This window comes from Antechinus flavipes, chromosome 6 (assembly GCF_016432865.1).
Source record: "Antechinus flavipes isolate AdamAnt ecotype Samford, QLD, Australia chromosome 6, AdamAnt_v2, whole genome shotgun sequence".
NCBI classification, from domain to species: domain Eukaryota; kingdom Metazoa; phylum Chordata; class Mammalia; order Dasyuromorphia; family Dasyuridae; genus Antechinus; species Antechinus flavipes.
Genome location: NC_067403.1, coordinates 85,783,266 through 85,804,865, shown reverse-complemented (window position 1 = coordinate 85,804,865; position 21,600 = coordinate 85,783,266).

Here is a 21,600-nt window from a genome sequence, read left to right as displayed (position 1 = left end):
GTCCTCAGCCTGTGTTTAATCTAAAACCATCCCTGCCCACAAGCAAAAACAGACCTTTTCTGGCAAGTTTCAAGGATGTCTTCTCTTGGTAATTATTATTATTATTTTTTAGTCGAGCACTGATTCTGAGGCTTGTCTTCAATTAAATTCTGAGAGAAAACACAGAGCTTAAATAGATGTGTGTCTCCTCTCTGCCATCTTGGCCAGAAATCTGATGTGAAAATCTTAAATAAAATATTAGCAAATAAATAATAAGAACATCACCAGGATGATACAGAATTACCAAGTAGGATGTATAACACAAATTCAGGACTGGTTCAGTATTAGAAACACTACCAGCATAATTGACTGTAGAGGGTTGCAGATAGTGGGAAAACTCTGAGTGAGGTATAAAACCCTTCAGCCCAGAGGAAACATGAAAAATATCTGGTTTGGTTCCCCATTTTCCCGTTGGAATTTCTCACTTCCCTCCCCTGAGAAGTTAGGGAGGTACAGCAGGGTGCTTATAGTTAAGCACTTACTCAGTGTGATTGATGAGATAATGGTTCTCTAATTCACATATACTTTGTGTGATGTAATGACATAATCAGACTGAAGTATTTAAGGACTGAGACTACTGGAGAAAAGAGCTGAAGCTCCATCTCACACACAGAGGAGACACAGAAGACAGAGACAGAAACAGAGATCCTCCTGGTGGCTCTCCTGCCTTCATCAATCCTCTTTTTAAGATCAAGGATTATCCAGAGATCCTCCAGAGAGCTAACGTGGACATTACAATTGACCACATCAATAATCAAACCAACAGAAATCATATGATATCTCAATAAATATAGAAAAAAGATTTAACATCAATCCTATTAAAAAAACAAACAAACAAACAAACAAACACCAGAGAGCACAGGAATAAATGGAGTTTTTTTTTTTTTTAATGATAATTAGCATCTCCCTAAAGCCATCAGCAAGCATTATATGTAATGAAGTTAAGCTAGAAGCATTCCCAATAAGAACAAGAATGAAACAAGTTTGCCCATTATCACCATTGTTATTCAACATTGAACTAGAAATGTAAGTTTTAGAAATAAGAGCAGAAAAAGAAACCAAACTAACTAGAGTAGGTAATGGGGAAACCGAACTGTCATTCTTTACAAAAGATATAATGATACATTTATAGAAGTCTAAAGAATGAACTAAAAAAAAGCTACTAGAAACAACTAGTAACTTTAGCAACATTTCAGAATATAAAATAAATTGACCTGAATGTTGACTTTTCTGCATGTTATCACCAGAGTTCAACAAAAAGAGACAGAAAGGGAAATTCTACTTAAAACAACTAGATAAAATAAATTATTTGGAAGTCTACCTGCTAAGACAAAGCCAGGAACTAAATGAACACAATTATAAAACACTTTTAATACAAAAAATAAAACTAAATCTAAACAATTTGAAGAATATCAAGTGCTCATAGGTAGGCCAAGCTAATATAATAAAAATAGCACTTCTATCTAAATTAATCTACTTTTCAGTGCCATACCAATTAAGCCACCAAAAATTACTTTATAAGGCTAGAAATATAATAACAAAATTCATCTGAAAGAACAAAAGGTCAATAAATTCAAGGAAATTAAAGAAAAATGCAAAAGAAAGTAGCCTAGTTGTATCAGGTACAAAACAATAAAGTGAAATCATCAAAACTGCTTGGTATTGACTAAGTAATAGAGTACTGTTTAAGAAGTAGTGTTCACAAGACACAATAGTCAATTACTAAAGTAATATAGTATTTGACAAACCCAAAGATTCCAGCTTCTAGAACACAAACTCACTATATGACAAAAATTTGTTGGGAAAACTGGAAAACAGTAAGGCAGAAACTAGATATTAACTAACACCTAATACCCTGTACCAAGAAAAGAAATTTATTCATGATTGAACATAAATGATATTCCAAGAAATTAGGTGAACAAGGGATACTCTATCTCTCAAATCTGTGGAGAAGGGAGAAATTTATGCCCCCCTAAAGTTTTATGCATTTTGCATTTCATGATGTTCTCATCATGAAATGCAAAATGCATAAAACTGGGGAATTTTTTTTTTTGCAACAGTGTTTCTGATAAAGGCCTCATTTGTAAAATATATGGAAAATTGACTCAAATTTATGAGAATTCAAGTCATTCCCCACTTGATAAATGGTCAAAGGATATGAACAGACAATTTTCAGATGAAGAAATTAAAGACATTTCTAGTCATATGAAAAAATGCTCTAAAGCACTATTTTTAAAGAAATGCAAATTAAGACAACTGAGGTACCACTTCACACTTCTCAAATTGGCTAATATGACAGGGAAAATAATGACAAATATGGGATAAGTTGTGGGAAAACTGGAATAGTAGTACATTTTTGGTGGAATTGTGACTTGATTCAATCATTCTGGGAGAAACAACTTGGAATTATGCCCAAAGCACTGTAATGCAGAAGTGTCTCTACCAGCTGTTAATAGCAAAGAGATCATATAAAAGAATAAAATACATGTGCAAAAATGTTTATGGTAGCCTTTTGTAGTGGCAAGAAACTGGAAATTAGTAGGGTGTATGGCTAAGTAAGTTATGGTATATGAATGTGATGAAATATTATTGTTCTATGTCAATAATGAGCAGAGTGGTTTCAGAAAAGCCTGAAAATATTTACATGGATTTGTGCTAAATGAAGTGAGCAGGACCAAGAGAACATTATAAATAGCAACAAAAGTTTGTGATGATCAACTGTGCTGGACTTCCAGAAATCTGAATGTGGATCAAAGCATAATATTTTCATTTTTGTTGTTGTTGTTTGTTTGCTTTTTCTTTCTCTTTCATGTTTTCTCCCTTTTGATCTGATTTTTCTTGGGCAAGCATGATAAACATGGAAATATGTCTAGAGGAGCTACATGTCTAACCTATATTAGATTGTTTGCTACCTAGATGAGGTAGAAGGGAGGGAGAAAAAAATGGAACACAAAGGTGAATGTTGAAAAATATTTTTGCATATGTATTTGGAAAAATAAAATAGTATTAAAGAAAACCTTAAAAATAAATAAATACTACTTAATACCTAGAATAGTACTCTGCAAATATAATGGATGGATAGATGGATGGATGGATGATGAATGATGAATGAATGTAGAATCATTATCTGGAAATGCAAAAGTAGTTAATATAGTCTTCATAAATGAACAGTGGAATATATATATATATATATATATATATATATATATATATATATATATATGAAGATTTGAGTCTGTATTGCTAGGAAAATAATTTTTTATCCAGAATATAAGACCAAGGGAAGAGGAAATTCCTGAGAATTATGAAAACTGGTAAGGGAGGATATGATTATATTTGTCTACTATATGCCACTGTATTAAAAACCTAGTATTCACAAAAAAGAAAACTAGAGAGGGAGTAGGTTAAAAGGTAAGTTAATAAAAATGTATCATCATCATCATTAAATTTTTATTTTTGTCTTTATACTTACAAAATATATACCACACACTATATCGTTTTATCCTCAGAACAGATTTTGTTGCTAGGTACTGCAATAATCACTCTCCCCCTTTACAATTGTGAGACATAATCACAAGCTATTTACCAATATCACAAAAGATTTTATGTACAATGTCCTAAAAAAAGTGGATTTCCTGTCAAATGGTTCTATAATGGACAGCACAGCTCTTATTGCATTTATTTCTAAGACTCAGACCTAGTAAAGAGATTACTATGTCAAAGGATATGCAAGATTTTATAGTCCTTTGGGAATAGTTCCAAATTGCTACACAGAATGGTTGATTCAATTTACAACTCAATCAACAATACATTAATATCTCATTTTCCAACATCCTCTCACACATTTGTCATTTTCCTTTTCTGTTCTATCAGCTAATCTGGCAAATATGTGGTAGTAATTCAGAATGATTTTACTTTGTATTTCTCCAGTTAATAGAAAAAGCATTTTTATTTCTTGTGGCAGAGATAGCTATGACCACTTCAGCTGAAAACTTTGTACCTTTTGCTCATTTATCAATTGGGCAATGGCTCTTATTTTTATAAATTTGACACACCTCTATATGTTTGAGAAATGAAGCCTTTATCAAAGAAACTTGCTTCAATGTTTTTTACAATTACTCTTGCTAATTATATTTCCCTCTTTTTATTCTATTCTCTCTCTGCTTTCACTCTGTCCCTCCTCAAAAGTATTTTGCTTCTACCTCTACTACCAATTTGCTCTTCTTTCTATTATCTCCATACCCACTCTCACTTTATCCCCTTCCCTATAGAGTAAAGTTCCCTAAGTTCCCTATACTCAGTTTAGTTGTCTACATCATTCCCTCTTTAAATCAATCATGATGAGAGTAGAGTTCACTTACTCCCTCTTTTTTCCCCTTTCTTCCTCTCTACTGAAGAAAGTTTTTTCTTGTTTCTTTTATGTTTGATAATTTACCTCATTACAGTTCTCTCTTTCCCTTTCTCCTAGTGCCTTCATCTTTCATCCCTTGATTTTATTTTTAGATATTTACCTTAACATTCAACTAACGCCTGTACCTTCTATTTACATATACATCTTCTAGATGTCCTAATAATGAGAACATTCTTATGAGTTACAAGTATCATTTCCCTGTGTCTGAATGTAAACAGTTTAACTTTATAGAGTCCCTTATGATTTTCTTTTTCCAATTTACTTTTTTATGCCACATTAGAATCTTGTATTTTCTATTCCCTTCTGGTCTTTTTATCAAGAATACTTGAAAAACCTTTATTTCATTGAATAGCCATTATTTTCCTTGAAAAATTATACTCAGTTTTACTTGGCAGATGATTCTTTGTTATAATCCTAATTCATTTGCCCTCCAAAATATCATATCACTCTGGTGACAGATGTTTCCTGCCAACCTTCCAAGTTATCCTGGGCTGGGAAACTGTTTCATTCTGTCTTTTTGTTGATTCTCCTGCTCTAGAATTTTTTTAGTTTTTTTATTGTATTTAACTTTATTTGTTATTTGGAGGGGTTTGGGAAAGAGCTCAAATGGGTCCGTTGACTTTACCCTGAAATCTTGACTCTGCTTCTCCCCAAATCATATCTTAAAATAGATTGTTCTAACCATTCTGCCTTTAAAACAAAGTAGGTGAAAAAAATTCAAATTGTGCAGATAATGACAGCCAGATGGATGGAAAGCCTATCATCAGTATACCAGTTGTTTGTATGCATACATAAATTCGTACAATTAGATATGCACGTATATGTATGTATACATTTATTATATGTGTGTCTACATGTATACGTTTGTAGGTATCTTTTTGTTTAGTCGTTATATGTTTTTGCTGAGGCAATTGGAGTTAAGTTACTTGCCCAGGGTCACACATCCAGGAAGTGTTAAGTGTCTGAAGTCAGATTTGAATTCAGGTCCTCCTGACTTCAGGCCTGGTGCTCTATTCACTGCACCACCTAGGTGTCTCCATTTGTATAAATCTTTGATAGACAATCCAGAAAGCATATTAGATTAACCATATAATTTAAAAGTAAAAGATGATGACAATCAGGTTGTATATCATTTGTAAAATTGTGCTGCACTTTCAATAACATAACTCCCTGCCATGAAAAATCTATATCTTAAATACCAAAAATTTTATCATGTCTTGTGACTGTGAATCACTGTATAGCATCATACTAATATTATAAATAGGAGCAATGAGCAATAAAATACTAAAAATCATTGCAAATATACTTTAGCATAGCATAAAAGATTATAGATTTTCTAATTTTTCTTGTGCAACAAGACAACTGTATACATATGTATACATATATTGTATTTAACATATACTTTTAACATATTTAACATGTATGGGACTACCTGTCATCTAGGGGTGAGGGTGGAGGGAGGGAGGGAAAAATTGGAACAGAAGTTTTTGTAAGAGTCAATGTTGAAAAACTCCCTATACATATGTTTTGTCAAAAAGTTATAATAAAAAAAGAAGAAGAAAGATTGTAGATCTTTATGTGTTCAGGAAAAAAAATCATAACAGTTATCTAGTGATAATTAGAGGCAGCAAATTAATAGCTACAATCAGTAATGAGCCTAAGATATTAAAATAAATAGTGGTACGGTTCCAATGTGTTAAGTGGTTCCTTTACAGCAGGACTAAGAATTAGAATGAATGAAAAGAATTAGAAAAGTTTAACTCATATTGGTTGAGGAAGCAGCCATAACAATGAAACCATCAATTTATCGAAGTTGTAAAAGTCAGAGCTGGGAGTAAAACATATATCTTCCAGATCCAAGTATAGTATTGGGATTGTTTTTGCCACAATGCAGAGAAGTTAAAATAGTCTTATACAAAATAAAATAAGTTGAAACAAGAATAATATAGACTATGACTGCACTGATATAAGAAAATGTTGACATTCAGATTTCTTCTTCATAGAAAGATGGAGCTAAGAACTTACATGCCCAAAGACTGACTCAGTGAATCATGTTATACTAGAAAACTAAAAGATGTAAATTTGGGACGGGGCAAATTAAGACACTTCATTTTTCATAGATATTAACAAACTTATGGAAAGCATCATCTCCAATAAATGTATGAGATTGAAAGAATGAATTGCTTCTTCTGTGGTTTAGATTTATTGAACACAACTATTTAATGAACAATTAAGAAAAGCAACAGCGTTCAGGGGCATGTCCCAAAGTGTTGGAGATGGATATCAGGATATGATTCTTGCCATAGAAGTATCATTTGGTTAGCATGACACTAAAAAAAAAAAAAGCTGTAATACTACTGTGATTTTAAACCAACATCACAGTCATGTTATTCTTAAACAATTCAAATTACTTAAGGAAGTTCAATAAAATATCATGGGCATAGAGAATTTGATAAGATCCATTTTATATTATTCCCTGAGCAATGTACAAACTTCAGCAACCATGAACACTCTCACATTAAAGAATGTCCTCTGCAGACATGCTATGAGGTCAGAGTAGAGTCCTAAAGTCCATTAAACATCCCCTCCCTTTCTTCCTTGGTTCTGCAGTTTTATGAGCATATAAATATTTTAGCGTCAGGTACCTCTAATGAGTTCCACAGTATGGAACACAAGCATCATTGTTCATGATTCTGACTTGGCAACTAGAACTAGCCAGTTTATAAGACTATGTTAAAATACATTATATTTGCATTGCTAATCTAAAGGTCAGGTTAAATGACCAAAATTCTCCATGGTGCCACGAAACAAAAGACACACAGATATCACATGTCTCATATGTATGTGCATGTGTATAGATGTGTGTATTTCAGAGAAACAGCCTGCTATATAATCACTTACTATTTTTATGGTCTTTTGCTATATTATTGAGTGTTTCAAATTTTAACAATAAAATATAGCATATCAGAGGATGACATGAGGTCAAGAATTCTAGGTGGACTCTACTGGGATATATCTAAGTTTTTTAATGAGAATTCCAAGTAATATCATGTGTATTTCTAAAGACCCTATATAGGTCTCTGTGTGGGGTGCCTGTGTGCATGCATATACGCATATAAGTGCACACATACACACACACAATGATTTGGTTTTTTGTACTACATTTAAGATCAGAGTACACATATGTCAGCTTTGAATTTGACAAAGATTCTTTTCTATTTTCATTCCATTCCAATGTGAAGAATATTTTCTTGGGAATGTTCTGATACTGATTTTAAACAATTTATTTCTATGATTTACTACAGGGCAAATTACTACAACTGTGATTACCACAATTGTAAAATTATTTCCTGAAACAATGCAATAGAGTAGAAAAGTAGTTGACTGAGAGCTAGGAAAAATGGGTTCTTTTATCTTGACTTTGACACTGAATAGCTGTGTGACCAATCCCTAACACTGTCAGTTTTCTAATCTGTAAAAATGAGAGCATAACCATTATACTATCTACTTAACAGTGTTGTTGACAAGAAAGGATCATAGGATCCAATATTCAGAGCTGAACAGATCTTAGTATGAGGACTATATATGTATTATGCATATATATATATATGTGTGTGTGTGTGTGTGTGTGTATGTATATATGTATGTGTGTATGTATATATATATATATATATATATGATTGTATATCATTTAAGAAATACATTTAAAACAAAGGTCTGTACAGATTAAAAATGAGGGATTAGAACAAAATGAATTATTTTCAAGTGATTCTTTTTCTTAAAGCATGGTTACAACCATTAGCTATGATTAGATGACAATTTAAAAAAATAGGTAGTCAGGGGGTGGTAAAGTAAGTAGAGCTTCAGACTTGGAGTCAGCAAGATATGAGTTCAAATTCTCCCTTCAGATAATTACCAGCTGTGTAGTATTGAACGGGTCACTTAACCTCTCAGCCTCCTTAACTATAACAGTAAAATGGAGATAAAAATGGTATCTAATTCATGAGGTTTTTGTGAAGATCAGATGAGATAACCATTTATAAAGTGTTTTACAAAATCTAAACCACTAAAAAATGCTACTTGTTATTATGATGATGGTAATGAGGATGATGATGGTGTCAAAAAAGAAAAAGGGAAATGCATCTTTATGCTTAAAAAATCTTAGTTGATTAAAAACATATAAAATCTACTTACAGCAAATAGATATGGTTAAATTGTTCAAAGAAAATATAACTGACCTTAAAAGTTCCTCTTTTAGAACTGAATAAATCTAATTTTTTAAAGAAAGAAAATAAATAAGGAAATTGTAGCAAAAGTTAAACATAACCAACTTATGGTGACCTTCAAACAAGAACATTAAAAAATATTCCTGCATATATAATCAGCATTTTGAAATCTTTAAAAATGCTAGTACATTAAGACAAATTAAAAGTTCTGAAATATAAATAATACTAAAGAATTAAAGGAATAATAAGTGCATTTTAGAAAGCAGTTAAAATAAATGTATGCTTATATTTCACACTGTGATGCAATTAGCTACAAATAATGAAAAATGGAAATAAGCCACTTCAGTAGAGAGAATGGCATATAAAATTTAAATCATGTTAGTGAAAATAAAATGAATCAACATATCAAAAGTTATGGATGCAATTAAAACAGTACTCATAGGAAAACTATAATAGAAAAAGATCAAATAATGGAGAAGTCAAAGAATAAAAGATTTTTTTTAATTTTTAATTTAAAATTTTAATTAAAAATTTAATTTTAATTTAAAAAATAATATTAAAACAAGTAAACACAGAAATTTTGAAGATTTCAGGGGGAATACAGAGGTTTAAATTACAATAAGACCATGTTTTTTATTTTATTTTATTATTAAATTTTATTTTTTATTATAGCTTTTTATAAACAAAATATATGCATGGGCAATTTTTCAACACTGACCTTGCAAAACTATATTCCATCTTTTCTCCTCCTCCCCTCCCCAACCCCAGATGACAGTCCCATACATGTTAAATATACAAGACCATGTTTTTTTTTTTTTTTTTAAAATACTCTTAAGACTAATGTTTAAAACTAAAAATAAAAGACATTTTAATTAACCTAACCAGGAAAAAAAGAAAGAAAGAATTAAACTATCATAATGTATAAATTAACAAGATAAATTCACAGCAAACATCTGGGATTGCTGGGAGTTGTTATAAACAACTGGAAAGCTATTGTAACTGAAAATTCAAAGGGGGTAAAGATATGTAGAAATGTAATCAATCTAAACTAGTAAAGCAAGAAACAAGGCTCTCAAACAATAGAAAATAAATCAGGAAGTAATAAATGAAATATCAAGGAGAATGAAATGAGAAGTTAGGAAAATGAATTTAGCAGTTAACTATAACAAAACCAATGAACATATGGGCATGTTGTGTGTTCAGAACCAAGGCTGCAGTAAAGTTGTATGACACAGAAGGGCAAGCAGTTCCAGAAACACCTGAGATTCATTATGAATTTGATTTTGAATTAATTTTGGTCTTTGCACTCAGAAAACTTTTACTGTTGCCAATAATTTTTGCAAGTCCCACATTCAGTTATATGCCCCCATGTGGGGTCATGACCCAAAGTTTAAGAAACTTCGATTTAGAGGATAATTCATTACAATCAAGTTGTTTTCCACCAGGTAAGTGAAAAGAAATCAATGAGCACAATTCAGTATAACATAAGTATACTCATCAACAACAAAAATTTACATGATTATTTCAATAGATACAGAAAAACATCTTTGACAGCATAACAGAATTCACTTATATTAACAAATGCTGAAACAAATCTTAAAGTAGAAATGACCTTACTATTTAATATTAAGCTTAAGGTAGTTTAATTTGCAATGAAAAATTTTACAAACTTTCCAAATACAGTTTTGTCTACTACTTCAGTATAAATTTAATTAATTCTAGAAATGCATAATTAATCATTTCTTTAAAGTAACAGGATACAAAATAAATCCATAACAAAATAGTATTCCCATATTTTTAGTACAACTTATTTTTCAAGAATAAAATGATAGGAGAAATATTTTTATTTTATTTTTTCTTTATTAAAGCTTTTTATTTTTCAAAACATATGCATAGATAATTCTTTTTTTTCTTTCTTTTTCTTTTTCTTTCTCTTTTCTTTTTCTTTTTCTTTTTTTTTTTTTTTTTGCTGAGGCAATTGGGATTAAGTGACTTGCCCAAGGTCACATAGCTAGGAAGTGTTGAGTGTATGTGGCCAGAACTGAACTCAGATCCTCCTGATGTCAGGCTGATATTCTATCTATCCACTGTGCCATCTAGCTGCCCCTGCATGGATAATTTTTTAACATTAATCTTTGTAAAACCTTGTGTTCCAATTTTTCCCCTTTCTCCCATTCCCTGCCCAAGATGGCAAGTATACTGTTCAATATATATTAAACATGGTAGAAATATATGTTAAATCCAATATATTCATATATATTTATAAAATTATCTTGCTGCACAAGAAAAATCAAATCAAGCCAGAAAAAATGAGAAAGAAAATAAAATGCAAGTAAAGAAACAAACAAAAAAAAAGAGTATAAATGCTATGTTGTGAACCACAGTCAATTCTCACAGTCCTCTCCCTAGGTGTAGATGATTCTTTTCATCACAAGAGGTCTGAATAATCTTATTTTAAAAGAGGACCATGTCCATCAGAGTTGATCATATAATCTTGTTATTGTGTACAATGATTTCCTGGTTCTGCTCATTTCTTTTAGCATCAGTTCATGTAAGTTTCTCCAGGCCTCTCTGAAATCAGCCTGCTTATCGTTTCTTACAGAACAATAACATTCTATAACATTCACATACTAAAACTTACTCAACCATTCTCCAATTGATGGGCATCCATTCAGTTTCCAATTTCTTGCCACTACAAAAAGGTCTGCCACAAACATTTTTGCACATGCAGATCCCTTTTCCTCCTTTAGGATTTCTTTGTGATATAAACCCAATAGAAACACTGTTAGATCAAAAGCTATGCACAGTTTGGTAACTCTTTGGGCACAGTTCCAAATTGCTCTCCAGAATGGTTGTATCCATTCACAATTCCAGCAACAATATATTAGTGTCCCAATTTTCCAATATCCCCTCCAACATTCGGCATTATCTTTTCCTGTCATCTTAGCCAACCTGAGAGGTGTGTAATGGTATTTCAGTGCTACCTTATTTTGCATTTGTTTGATCAATAATGATTTAGAATACATTTTCATATGACTAGAAATGGTTTCAATTTCATCATCTGAAAATTGTTCATATACTTTGATGGTTTGTCAATTGGAGAATGCCTTGAATTCTTATAAATTTGAGTCAATTATCCATATTTTTTAGAAATGAGGCCTTTATCAGAAGTCTTGAATGTAAAAATATTTTCCCACTTTATTGCTTCCCTTCTAATGTTATCTGCATTAGTTTTGTTTATATAAAACTTTTTAAACTTAATATAATCAAAATTATATATTTGATGTTCAATAATGATCTTCAGTTCTTCTTTGGTCACAAAGTCCTTCCTCTCTACAGATCTGAGAGGCAAATTGTTTTATGTTCTTCTAATTTGTTTATAATATCATTCTTTATGTGTAGATAATCAACCCATTTCAATCTTATTTTGATAATACAGTGTTAGGTATGAGTCAATACCTAGTTTCTGCCATACTAGTTTCCAATTTTCCCAGAAGTTTTTGTCAAATAATGAATTCTTATCCCAAGAGTTGGGGTCTTTGGCTTTGTCAAAGACCAGCTTATTATAGCCATTGACTATTTTGTCCTATGAACCTAACCTATGTCATTGATTGATTGCTCTGTTTCTTAGACAGTACCAAATGGTTTTGATGACTGCTGCTTCATAATATAGTTTTAGATCTGATACAGCTAGGCCACTTTCGTTTGCTTTTTTTCATTAATTCCCTTGAAATTCTTGACATTTTGTTCTTTCAGATGAATTTTGTTGTTTTTTTTTCTAGATCTATAAAATAATTTCTTGGGAATTTGATTGGTATAGAACTAAATAAGTAGATTAATTTAAGTAGTATTGTCATTTTTATTATGTCCACTAGACCTATACAAGAACACTTGATATTTTTTCAATTGTTTAGATTTGACTTTATTTATGTGGAAAGTGTTTTGTAGTTGTGTTCATATATTCCTGACTTTCCCTTGGCAGATAGATTCCCAAATATGTTATATTATTAACAGTTATTTTAAATGGAATTTCTCTTTGTATCTCTTGCTCCTATGCTTTGATGGTGATATATAAAAATGCTGATGATCTGTGTGGATTTATTTTTTTATCCTGCAACTTTGCTAAAGTTGTGGATTGTTTCTAATAGTTTTTTCATTAATTCTTTAGGGTCCTCTATGTATACCATCATATCATATGCAAAGAGTGATAATTTGGTATCCTCATTACCTACTCGAATTCCTTTAATCTCTTTTTTTTCTCTTATTGCCAAAGTTAACATTTCTAATACAACATTGAATAATAATGGCAATAGTGGGCAACCTTGATCTTATTGGGAATGGTTTAGTTTATTACCATTACATATGAAGCTGACTGATGGTTTTAAATAGATGCTATTGACTATTTTAAGGAAAAGCCCATTTATTCCTATATTCTCTGTTTTTTTCATAGGAATGGGTGTTAGATTTTATCAATTGCTTGTTTTGAATCTATTGAGATAGTCATATGGGGCTTGTTAGTTTGGCTATTGATATAGTCTATTATGCTAATAATTTTCCTAATATTGAACCAGCTGTGCATTCCTGGTATAAATCCTAGTTGGTCATAGTATATTATGCTGGGGATTACTTTATGTAATCTCTTTGCTAATACTTCATTTAAGATTTTTGCATCAATATTCATTTTGGAAATTGATCTATAATTTTCTTTCTCTGTTTCCTCCTTCCTGGTTTAGGTATCAATACCATGTCTATGTCTTAAAAGGAACTTTGTAGGACTCCTTCTTTCCCTAGTTTTTCAAACAGTTTGTATAGTATTGGAGTTAATTTTTCTTTAAATGTTTGGTAGAATTCACATGTAAATACATCTGGTCCTAGAGATTTTTTCTTAGAGAGTTGATTAATAGCTTGTTCTATTTCTTCTTCTAAAATGGGATTATTTAAGTAATTTATTTCCTCTTTTGTTAATCTGGGCAATCTATACTTTTGTAGGTGTTCCTCCACTTCACTTAGATTATCAAATTTATTTGCATAAAGTTGGGAAAAATAATTCCTAATTATCACTTTAATTTCCACTTCATTGATTAGAAAGTTCTTTTTTTTTTCATTTTTGAGACTAACAATTTGATTTTCTCATTTCCTTTTTCTAAACAAATTAACTAAAGATTTCTCTATTTTGTCACTTTTTTTCATAAAACCAGGATTTAGTTTTATTTATTAATTCAACAGTTTTTTTTTTTACTTTCAATATTATTAATCTCACTTTTATTTTTAGAATTTCAAGTTTGGTATTTAATAGTTTTTTTTTTTAATTTGTTCTCTTTCTAGTTTTTTTTAGTTGCAAGCCCAGTTCATTGATCTTCTATTTCTCTATTTTATGGAAGTAAGCATCTAGAGATAAAAAAAAAATCTTTCCCTAATAACCACTTTAGCTGTTTTGGTATTTTGTTATGTTGTCTCATTATTGTCATTCTCTCAGACGATATTATTGATTGTGTCTGTGATTTGCTGTTTCACCCATTCATTCTTTAGGATTAGATTAATTAGTTTCCAATTAACTTTTGGTCTATTTTCCTCTGACTTTTTATTGAATTGTAGTCTGAAAAAAATTCTTTTACTATTTCTGCTGTTCTACATTTGATTTTGATGTCTTTATGCCCTGATCTATGGTCAACTTTTGCATAGATTCCATGAATTGTTGAGAAAAAAGTGTACTCCTTTCTTTCTCCATTCAATTTTTTCCAAAGATCTATCATACTTAACTTTTCTAATATTCTATTTACCTCCTTAATTTTATTTCTTATTTATTTTGTGGTTCAGTTTTTCCAGTTCTGAGAGCAATTTTGAGATCTCCTACTATTAAAGTTTTGCTTTCTATTTCTTCTTGTAGCTGTTTTAACTTCTTCTTTAGGAATTTATACGTTTTGTATTGATTCATTATCTTCATTATCTATGGTACCCTTTAGCAAAGTATAGTTTCTTTCCTTATCTTTTTGAATTAAATCTATTTTTGCTTTTTCTTGATCTGAGATCAGAATGGCTACCCCTGATTTTTTTTTTTTTACTTCAACTGAAGCATAATAGATTCTGTTCCAGATCTTTACCTTTACTCTGTATGTAGCACTCTGCTTTAGATATGTTCCTTGTAAACAACATATTGTAAGATTTTGGCTTTTAATCCAGTCTGCTATCCTCTTCCGTTTTATGGGAGAGTTTACCCCATTAATATTCACAGTTAAAATGAGTAGTTCTGTGTTTCCTGCTATCTTATTTCCACCAAATTAGCCTTTTCTCTTTCCTTTCCCTCTTTCCCTCATCCCCAGTATTTTGATTCTGACCACCACTTGCCTTAGATAGTCCTACCCCTTTATAGCCCCCCCCCTTTCTTATAGCCTTCCCTACTATTTCTCTTTCCCCTTCTGTTAGCCACTCCCTTTCCCTTTCCTTTTCCCCTCCTACTTCTCTATAAGCTGAAAGAAATTTCTCTGAGAAACCAAATATATCTAATATTTTCCCTTTGAGCAAAATCTGGTGAAAGTAAGATTCACACCATGTTTAAAGCCCTCTTTCTTTTCCTCAATTATAATAGTTTTTTTCATCTTTTCAGGAGATGTAATTTCCCTCATTTTACCTCTACTTTCACCTTTTCCTCCAATACAATCCCATTTCCACCTCTAGTTTTTTTTTTATATTATAACAGTAAAATCAAATTATACCTGCATTATTTATGTATACTCATGACAAAAATATAGTTCTCAAGAGTCCTTTTCTTTTTACCTTTTATTGCTTCTCTTGAATTTTATATTTGGAGGTCAAATTTTTTCTCCACCTCTGGTCTTTTCGTCAGAAATAAATGAATTTCACTTGTTTCTTTGAATGTTCATCTTCTTCCCCGAAAGAAAATGCTCAGTTTAGCAGAATAATTTATTCTTGGCTGCATTACAAGTTCCTTTGCCTTTTGGGATATCAGATTCCAGAACCTTTGATCCTTTAAAATGAAAGGTGCTAGGTCCTGGATTATCCTTTTTGTGGCTTTTCAGTATTTGAATTGTTTTTTTTTTTTTTTTTTTTTTTTTCTGGCTGCTTGTAATATGCTTACTTGGTCCTATAGTTCTGAAATTTATCCATGGTATTCCTTGGAGTTTTATTTTGAGGTCTCTTTCAGGAGGTGATTGGTAAATTCTTTCAATGGCTACTTTATCTTTTGATTGTAGGACATCAGGGCCATTTTCTTTAGTGATTTACTGAAGGATAATGTCTAAGCACTTTTTTTCATCATGGTTTTCAAGAAGTCCAATAATTCTTAGATTGTCTCTCCTAGATATGTTTTCCATGTCAGTTGTTTTCCCAAGTAGGTATTTTACATTTTTTTTTTTGATTTCGCTTTACTGATCCATGATGTCTCATTGAGTCATTCATTTCCATTTGTCCAGTTCTGATTTTTAGTGAATTATTTTCTTTATTTACTTTTTGTAGTTCTTTTTGTATTTGGCCAATTGAATTTTAAATAAGTTGTTTTGCTCTATGGATTTTTTTTTTCCATTTCACAAATTCTGTTTTTCAGGGAGCTGTTTTCTTTTCCCATTTCCATTTTCCAATAGTCAAATCTATTTTGTAAGGAGATATATGCTTTTTCCATTTCACTAAAACTATTTTGTAAGGAGTTTTCTTCAGATAAATGTGATTTCCTTTTCCAAACCCTCTTGCAAAGTTCTCATTTCCTTTCCCCATTTTTCTTCTAACTCTCTTTTAAGATACTTTTATTTTTTTTCCATGAGAATTTTGTGAGATGGGGACCAATTTACATCACCCTTTGGGGCTTCATCTAGAGACAATGTGCTTTTAGTGACCTCAGGATTTGGAATCTGTTCTTCTCTTTCACCATAAAAATTGTCTATGAGTTCTTTTTGCTTTTTAGCTCATTTTTTTTTTTTAAAGTTGAGGTCTGTATTTTAGGGCAAAGGGGAGATTGTCCTCTACAAGCGACAGTGGCTGCACTGGTCAGTGCTGCCTAACTTCTGGTACTGGGTGGGTGTGACCAAGTCCCATGAAATTTTAATGTTTGGGAGTTCATTATTTGCCTTTTATATTTGTGTTGGATTTCTTATAACTAGTCTGCTGATCCACTGGATTGCAAGCAGACCAGAGTAGCTAACACTGGTGTAGATTCTTCCTGGTAGATTCTCTGGTGCATGGAGCTTACACCCACCTTGGAATATGTGCTGCCTACACTCCCATCTGTGCTTGTCCTGATTGTCCTTGGCCCACCTCCCTCCATGCCAATTGAAACAGACTTTTTTCTGGAGATCTTCAAAATTATCTTCTGCTGGTAATTTGTTACACTCCCAATATTTGTGGGTTCTGTCATTCCAAAACCAATTCAGAGCCTAGGTTTGCTGTTAGTGTGAGAGTTGTGGGAAGAGCTCAGAAAAAGACGTGTTCTCTCCACCATCTTGGTTCTGCACCTAAGAAATTATTTTTAAATTATAAAATGCATGAAACATCTGGAAGTTGCTCTGGAAAGATATAAAAAAATTAAAGTCAACTATGATTTTATATAGAAATAAAGGGACACTAAAAAAATAGTTGTTCCATGCTAATAAAAATGGTGACTCTAGTTAAATTTATTTACAGAAAGCACTATATTGAATTTATTTTTAAAGATAAGAAAATATAATTCTTAACAATCCATGGTGAAAAAAATATTATGGAGTCTAAAGGGACATAAAGAAAAAATATGGAGGAAGGCAACACAGTATTAGTACAGCTCAAACCATATAATAAAGTACTTGGAGTCAGAAAAAACATGCGTTCAAATTCTGCTTCAGATACTAGTCATCTAAACCTGGATAAATGTGGTGAGCTTTTTCTTCTCAAAAAACAGCCAGGTGATAAAAGTTCAGATCTTTTATTATTTCCAATATAGCCCGGTTAGCTTAGAGGCCTATCTCTCTGCTTGGTTCCAAGAGCTCTCTCCAAATGTCTTTAAATCCAAAGGTCTGGTCCTTCAGCCTCTGCCTCTGCTTTCTTCAGCCTCCCCAGCTCCAGTCTTCATGTCATTCTGGTGAAATCTCGACTTGTAGCGTCTTCCTCTCTCCAGAACTCTCCGACTGGCCCATTGGCCTATTTATGCTCCTTCCAGAGAGAGGGATTATGGGTAGTTCTACTTAGTACCTTGTTTCAGGTTCTGCCCAAAACATCTTTTTGTAAGATTAGATCAACTCTAACTACTTAGCAGTTAGTAAGGATTCCAACATCTCCCCCTTTCTTTTGTTTTAAAACATAGGGGGTTCCTGAGGGGGTACACATAAATCCATCAATATGGGCCAGAACTTTGTAACAGATATACATGGTATACATAAATCCATCAATATGGGAGGCATTATACATAATTTACAAAAGCACACAGCAATATAACACAGGCTAGTGGTAATGTAACAAATAACATGAATCAACATGAAAATTTAACTACTGCAAAAGTCTCATCAACAATCTTTCATCTCAAGAAATCCAATGATTCTTGCAATTGCTTAAAATACATAAGCACATAGTAATATAACACAGGCTAGTAGTAATGTAACAACATAAATCGACCTGAAAATTTACAAATGTCCATAAATCCTAGAAATAGTCCATAAGGAATCCATTGTTCATTAGTTCATGCGCCAGGAATCTAATAATTCCTGTAAGCTCTGAAGTACTGCAAAAAGTCTCATCAACAATTTTTCATCTCAGGGAATCCAGTGATTCTTGCTGGTTTTTCAGGAACTGAAAGCTGAAGATTTTAAAGTTCTTTTTTAACAGTCTCCTTGTCAGCCATTTGATTCTTTCTCCATCTGTGGAAATATAAGCAGATCCTCTTCCCCAAGCAGTTAATCTAATTCCCTTCTATTTACCAAGTTTGGGATTTCTCCTCATCATCTGGTAATTACATTGGAGTTGTTTGCATTGGATATTATCTTGTTGTCTTAAAAGGCCTGTATTCTTCCCAACTGTAATCCTGATTGCTTTTCTGTTGGTTGATGACATCAGAGTTCTGAATTTCTAAAGTCTCTCTGGGTGTAACCTCAGCTGCTATCATGCCCCACCTGTCCTTTGATTGATACTTTAGAGCTGGGCCCTGCCTCTCCTTCCTCTGGGTCAATATACATTTAGAGGCCCAGTGAAAGCCTCGGTTACATTTTGGACATGGGGTTTTGGGTTTTCTCTCACTCTGTCTTCTCATTGTATCTCTGTATCTACATTGGGCTCTCAAATGTCCAACTTTTCCACAATGAAAACATCGACGAGTTTCTCTAGAATTCCTCTGCCAAGAAGGACCTTGTCTTTCCATGTTCATCATAGTCTGGGTATAATAAGCATTTGTGCCCACTGTGGCACAGCGTCTTATGATTTCCTCTAAAGGAGCATTTTTGTCTAGCCCCCATATAATTCTCTTGCAAATCTCATTGGCATTTTCCTTAGCCAAATGTCTAGTCATTATTTCTGTTGCTGCATTGTCTCCAATGATTCTTATTACAGCTGTTTGTAAACGTCCCACAAAATCTGCAAAAGGTTCATTGGGACCTTGCTCTATTTTTGTGAAAACATTATTTCCATCTTTCTGTCCAGGGAGAGAATTCCAAGCTTTTATTGCAGCCTTAGAAATTTGCTCATACACTGTTATGGGATAATAAATCTGTTCTGAACTCTCTGCATACTGACCTTCTCCAGTTAGTTGGTCAAAAGCAACTTGTACAATAGCTCCTGTTTGCCTATTGTGTTGGCTTGAATCCTACATAATTCATGAAACTCTGAAAGCCACAATAAATTTTGTCCTGGTTCAAGACATGTTTTAGTGATGGATTTCCAGTCATTCGGGTTAAGATTTCATAAGACAAATTATCCAGTAACATCTTCACATAAGATGATGTAGCCCCATAAAGAGTGCAACCCTTTTTCAAATCTTTAATTTTTCCCAAATTAAAAGGAGTGTATTTTCTCTCTTTTTGACCTGAGGAGTTGAGCTCTTCAATCACAGGATATGCATTTATAAAATCAGATATATCTTCTCCTTCATTTTTTGCTTTCTGCTTTACAGGAGAAGCTGACTGTGTTTCTGTCTCTCTCCCTCCCCCTTGTTCCACCCATGAAGGGTTCATTGTGGGGGGAGGGTCATGAGATGTGGAATCACCTAATTCCTCCTGCTGTGAAGTATCATACTCAGAATTGTAATTAACTCCATTCTCTTCTGATTTGTCCTCCTTTTCACCTAGTAAAGTTGGCATTTCTTCCTCCTGTACTTTCCTTTTCATCATTCTATCACTTAAATAACTTCTTATAGCCAATTGTATTACATTATATGTATTAATTATTGAGTTAGGCCCATTTTTATCATAGAATTGACAAAGATCCTCTCCAACCAATTTCCATTCATTTAGATCTAATTCCTTATCAAGAGAGAAACAAGGACATATGTCCTTTACAGTTTGTAAAAGTTCAGTGATTTGCTGTAAACTTATAATTAAACCTTGGCTTTCCATAATTTTGACAATGCTCTCTAAACATTTTCCTTGAACAGAAACAGGCTGTTTTCTAAATATCTGTCCCATCTTAGCTGAAATTCTACTTTAACTCTTCTAACAAAATTTCTTTGTTTCACTCACCCTAATTTCTGGGTTGAAGAGTCTTTTCCACTGGATCAGGATCAGAGGCTTTTCCACTTGAATCAGGATCGTAGCTTTTCCACTGAAATCCACTGAGGGGTCTGTTAGTCCCACGTTCAGGGCGCCAAAATGTTGGTGAGCTTTTTCTTCTCAAAGCGCAGCCAGGTGCTAAAAGTTCAGATCTTTTATTATCCCAATATAGCCCGGTTAGCTTAGAGGCCTATCTCTCTGCTTGGTTCCAAGAGCTCTCTCCGAATGTCACCAAATCCAAAGGTCTGGTCCTTCAGCCTCTGCCTCTGCTTTCTTCAGCCTCCAGCCAGCTCCAGTCTTCATGTCATTCCGGTGAAATCTCGACTTGTAGCGTCTTCCTCTCCCGAGCTCTCTGACTGGCCCATTGGCCTATTTATGCTCCTTCCAGAGAGAGGGATTATGGGTAGTTCTACTTAGTACCTTGTTTCAGGTTCTGCCCAAAACATCTTCTTGTAAGATTAGATCAACTCTAATTAGTTAGCAGTTAGTAAGGATTCCAACAGATAAATCATTCAACTTTTCTTGATTTTTCTTTTTTCATCTGTAAAATGAGCATAATACAGAATCTACTTGATAATATTCTTATAAGGATCACATAAAATATTATGTGTAAAGCCCTTTGGAAATCTCAAAATGTTAGTGCTTATAAGTGCTAGCAATTATAGTAATAATTATTGTTAATAAAATGTTTATTTTATTATATACATATATATGTATGTATATATATATATATGTAAAATGCTTATTTAATAGTGGTTAAAATAGAAAAATAGATTATTTAAAACAGACTATTTAAGCAAGAAATGTAAGTGTATTAGCCCAGTGACTGAGAAACCACCAAACATAACATACTAAGATAAAGGACTCTCTTTTTGAGAATTGAGGAGAAATTTAGAAAATACTCACAAAACAAGGTTCACATCATTTTATACAAACTCAAATGAATACAAAAAATTGATAAAGAAATATGGATGTAATGAAATCTGGCATCTTTTACAACTATTGTTGAAGGCAAATTATTTATAAAACAAGGGATAGAGGAGATTCAGATAAAATAGACAAATTTGACTGTACAAAATTAAATGTCTTTAAATTGAGAAAGATAAATTTAGAAGAGTAACAGTTGCATCATAATCTCAAAAATAATGTGATGTCTGAATTATATAAGTAATTGATACAAATATCTAAAACTAAGAAACAGTACCAAATAGAGGTGATTAAAAAAACAATAAATGTCCACTTGGAAAAGGTA